We start from the raw sequence: 5242 nt of genomic DNA, 5'->3' as shown, positions 1-5242 counted from the left end.
ATTCTTTAGATCCAGTTCTGTGCAGAGACCGAACCACCTGGCTTAGTGCATTTGGGTGGCAGAGGTACCTGTATTGAGGGGCTGGGAGAAAATGATCAAGCTCAGGATTGTTCTATATGTTGCAAGACTCTAATAGAATCTGCCATTGACAGCTCAGTGACTTCCAGGTGGTAAACTGTGACTGGTGACCCGTGACTGGTGACCCAGTGGAGTAGAAACATCTTTGAGTGCAGTTGGGCAGTGTGTCAGATAGTATACCTTAATCTCCAGATGAGACCAGAAAGATGGACACGTTCTTTGCTTGCAATGTTCCTCATCCCTACAAGGCAGGATTGCTGTGAAGCGCATTATAGGTACGCAAAACCTGGTAAATTTTCTTCCTATTGCTTCTCCTGTGCCTCATAATTCTGTGCTTTTCTAGTATAGGTCCCAGATGACCCAGGCTAAGCAGAACATCTCCAATTCATTCCGCCCCCAGGTTACTCCTAGGAAATGCCTGGAAACATCCTCTGTTGAGATTGTGGGCTGGAGGCGTGAAGTGTTCCTACAAAAAGCTGCTGTTTTCTAGATCCAAAGGAAGAAGTTCATGTCTGAGTTATGAGGGAGAAATGAAATCAAGGGATTCCTGAGCTTGGCGGGAACCTTTGAGTGGGGCAGCTTGACAATGAGAGGGCCTTTCTGACGCTTTCTTTAAATCAGGTCACTTTTATGCTAAGCAGTTTTCTTAAATGATTTGGTTTAGCACAAGGTTTCTGGGTCTTGGTTCATGAAAAAATTGTCATTTATGCAACCTGTTTTTCAACCTATTATTAAACAATATGAACCTTAAAGTTTGGGCTTCATTTTACCAAGAAAAGCATTCTTAGTTTCTAAGAGCCTAAAAACCACAACAAGGATGTGGACCTTTTAAGAGCATTGCTTTTTCTTTTAAGAAACCATGGTCAACACTAATGAAAAATCCTTGGCATATGCATAAGAGACATGCCGTTGGAAGAAAAGGATAAGAGCCGTGTTGAGGAATGGCTTCCAAATATCGTGTGTAGCTTCTAGATGCTGGTCTTCTCATCTCATTATACCCAGTTCGCAGGAAATCAAGGATGCCTTGTGAATGTAAAGTACAGCACAGCTTCAGATATTGTTATATTAGGGATCTGTTTCCTGTCTTGAAATACAGAAGAGGGTTTTTGAGGGTTGGGTGTTGAGGAATGCTTTTTGTTTGTTGCCCACAAGCTTAGGAGAATGAGAATAAACCCATCCTCTGGGGCACCAGCCCTGCTTTGTCACCTGGCTCTGAGCACCACCCCTACCAGATGCAGCCCCACATGCCCTTCTGCCCCGCTGATGGTGCTTTGCAAAACAAAAACTTCCCCTCTGACCTGTCCTAAATTATTCTTGCCTCTTGTCACTTACAACAATAAACATGTCACCCAGAAGGTCTCTCTGTCCTTGCCAGAGCCAGACTAACAATATCATTCATGTCAAGATGCGGCCAAAGTGGAGGAATGCAGAAACTGAAAGAATTTCCAAAACAAGTTGTTAATGATCATAGGAGCTTTAAAAAGAAAAAGTAGTGGGATCGAGGTTACCCATGGGAAGGATAAAGAGCACAAATACTTCTCTCTTCATTTTTCTTTCCTTCCTCAGAAAGAGAACTAAGGAGAAAATGAGTAGAGGGTACCTTCTCTCCTGTGTACCTCAGTTTCATCATTTCTCAAGCCTGTGCCTGCCAGGCTGGACACTAGTGTTCATAGACTGAGAAAAGAACTATGTCCTTATCAGGATGAATTTTTTTTTCGCTATCAAAAGGTTAATTATAAACTTTTTAAAAGTTTCATATTTTTATTTCTTTTTCAGTTATAGTTGACATACAATATATTAGTTTCAGATGTACAACACAGTGATTAGACATTTATATAACTTACGAAGTGATCATCCTTATAAATCCAGTAGCCATCTGACACCATACATAGTTATTCCAATACTACTGACTATATTCCCTATGCTATACTCTGCATCTCCATGACTATTTTGTTAACTATCAATTTGTACTTTTTAATCCCCTCCCCTCTTCATACATCTCCCGCCCCCAATCTGGCAACCATCAAAATGCTTTCTGTATCTATGAGCTCGTTTCTGTTTTGTTTGTTTATCCTGTTCTGTAGATTCCACATATAAGTGAAATCACAGGGCATTTGTTTTTCTCTTTCTGACTTATTCCACTCAGCACAATACCCTCTAGGTCTATCCATGTTGTTGCAGATGTCAAGATTTCATTCGTTTTATGGCAGAATAATATTCCATTGTATATATGTACCATCTTTTCTTTATCCATTCATCCACCGATGGACATTCAGATTGCCTCCATATCTTGGCTATTGTAAATAATGCTGAAATGAACATATAGATTCACATTTCCCTTTGAAGTAGTGTTTTGGGTTTGTTTGAATAACTACCCAGAAGTGGGATTACTGGGTCCTTCTTTGTTTCTTGTTATAGCCTTTGTTTTAAAGTCTACTTTGTCTGGTTTAATATTGCTATCCCAGTTTTTTGTTGCCGTCATTTCCATTTTCATGAAATATCTTTTTCCATCCCTTTACTTTCAGTCTGTGTTTGCCTTTCGATTTGAAGTGAGTCTCTTGTAGGCAGCACATGTAAAGATTTTGTTTTCTAGGATGAATTTTTTTTTGACATTTCAATGAGCTTTTATTGAGATAAATTAACAGAAATCAAGGTTTTACCAACCATCTTTTCTGTACCTTATAAATGCAGCAGAGATTCTGGTCTATATATATGTATAAAACTATTCCCTATCAGGAAATGTAGAGAAGCTGTCATTTGGGTTCCCCATCCGAGGCTTTTGAGGGAAGGGATGGGTCAGCCCTGTGTATGCACACCCTGGTATATGCATGGATTATCACTCCTCTGCCCTTAGAACCCTTATTACCAGAATGTCCTCCCCACTTTCCTGTCTGAAGGCTGACCTGGCTTGGTTTCTGAGGTTGGACGTGGGACTGCCACCTGCTGCATGATAGTCATGTGGCCCAGGGCTTGGCTAGGTTTGGTGATTAAGGCCAGACACAAAAAACACCTGGTTTCTGGAAAGGTTATCATCCTAGCATGAGGCACGATTAGAGCTGCACACAACTCTTACTGACTGTAAATCTTGGGGATTTACAGCAGGTGCCATGAGGGGGAATGCTTGTAATTTTCAGCCCTTTTTAGTATGAAACCGTTTCTTGCAGCCCTTGGTAAATCTTTCATGTAGGATCTGCCTTTAGTTCAGATAGACCTGAGATCACTTTATGAGTAAGAGGTTTGTACTTCAAGCCTCATTTCCCCTTAGGCATGTCACTCTGTAAAACACTTGGGCCCCATTTTGTGACATTATTTCTGTTTGCGAAACCAGATGCCTTAAGGTGGGCAAAGTGGATAGCCTTAGAGGAAAGAGAGGAGTCCTCAAGATGGTGTTAGACCTTTATTCTAAATGGAGTGGGACCATGGGCAGGGGGCACTGGAGATGGCATGTATGGGGAAGATGGAGTCAGGTTCTGTCTGGATGAGTTTAGCTGAAAGACCAATGGCAGAGTTGGCAGCACAGATTGCTTCATTTATTGACAAGACTTATGGGTAAACTGAGGAGATTGAGGGAGGGAAGAACTAAAAGAGAGGGCATTTGGTATCCTCACCGAAAGACAGGAAAGAAGCCAGAAAGTTGGTAGTGGGCTTGAATTTTACACATTTTCTGTTAAAGTATGTACCTGGCTTCTTTAATCAGAGCTATATCCCAGAGAATATACTTACTCCCTTATGTATACTAGGCCTGAGAATTAAAGAAGGTATGCAGAAATAGGTCTTAGCAATTTCAGAGCCTTTGATGTTGTATGTCTTTGATTAAATTTGGGGACAGTTTGGCCATTACTTTTTCAAGTATTTATTTTTTTCTGTCTCTGTCATTTCTTTTCCTCAATCTTTTATTTCTCTTTTCTTTAGATTGAATAGTTTCTCTTCATCTATCTTAAAGTTTACTGAGTCTTTCTCCCATCTCCATTCTTGTATTAAGCCCATCCCATGAACGTTTTATTTCAGATATTGTGTTTTTCAGCCTTAGAACTTAAATTTGGTTCTTTTTATCATGTTTCTGTTTCTCTTCTGTGGTTTCCTTTTAATTCATTATGACCCTATTTTGCTTTTGTAATTGAGCATAGTTAAAATAGCTGCTTTAATTCTTATATCTGGGTCTTCTTGGGGTTGGTCTTCATAATTGTGTTTTTCAGCCTTAGAACTTAAATTTGGTTCTTTTTATCATGTTTCTGTTTCTCTTCTGTGGTTTCCTTTTAATTCATTATGACCCCATTTTGCTTTTGTAATTGAGCATAGTTAAAATAGCTGCTTTAATTCTTATATCTGGGTCTTCTTGGGGTTGGTCTTCCTGATTTTTTTTTTTTCTTGAGAGAGGGACACGTGTATGTAGGCCAAGTAATTTTGGACTGACCCTGTACATTGTTAATGTTGTGTTGTGGAGACTGGGCTTTTCTACATTCCTCTAAGGATTCTTTTTTCTTTTTTAAAGCAAATGGAAGGTAACTTGTTTGGACTGAAAATGCCAACTCTGTGTCTTGGGTGGCAGCTCAAATCTCAGTTCAGCTCTTTATTTTTAGCATGGTTGCTTGAAGTCTATCTTATGCATGTGAGATCGGCCAGAGATTTGGGGCCAGTTGCTATACAGTATCTGAGGCTTCTTGTCTCTGGTTCTCTCCTTTCCAGGATTCCTCCTTCACTTTCCGGCACCTGTGGTTGCCTCAAAACTTGGTCCTCTGGTTTCTTCAGTCAAGAAAGATGGAAGGTGTTCTATTTACATTTTAGCTGGCTCACCTAGTACTGACTGGAACCTGCCTTCAGACTGGAAGCTTTGAAACAAAATGGAAACTTACACAGAGACTCACCCAGTGCCATTCCCTTCTTCCACCTGTTGGCTCTGCTCCAGAACCTGCCTATCTTGGTTGCTATCTTTAGTGCTCACAGGTAGTTGTTTTTATATTTTGTCCAGAGTTTATATGAAGCAGTGACAGATGTTAGCCTCAGCTTTAGTGGGGGTTGAGGAGATAAGATTCTAGATCAGGAGACAAGTACTATGTAACCTGAATCCTGGAGGCAGGTACTTGGAATCCTGTCTATCACAGTGAAGATGAGGAGGACTCAGTCTGTCCTTATCAAGACTGGGTACATGAATCAAGCCCTTTGA

The 5242-nt window shown here is 40.4% G+C and overlaps 1 protein-coding gene across 1 annotated transcript in view; it reads left to right on the top strand.

Annotated features, from left to right (window-relative positions):
* SAXO1 (stabilizer of axonemal microtubules 1) overlaps positions 1-5242 on the top strand; it is a 26941-nt gene that overhangs the window by 952 nt on the left and 20747 nt on the right. The gene's annotated exons all lie outside the window — the stretch shown is intronic.

The sequence above is a fragment of the Pteropus vampyrus genome, unplaced genomic scaffold, assembly GCF_000151845.1.
Source record: "Pteropus vampyrus isolate Shadow unplaced genomic scaffold, Pvam_2.0 Scaffold109, whole genome shotgun sequence".
Classification (NCBI taxonomy): Eukaryota; Metazoa; Chordata; class Mammalia; order Chiroptera; family Pteropodidae; genus Pteropus; species Pteropus vampyrus.
The sequence above is the reverse complement of the archived record's forward strand: the minus strand, read 5'-3'. Positions and strand labels throughout refer to the sequence as shown.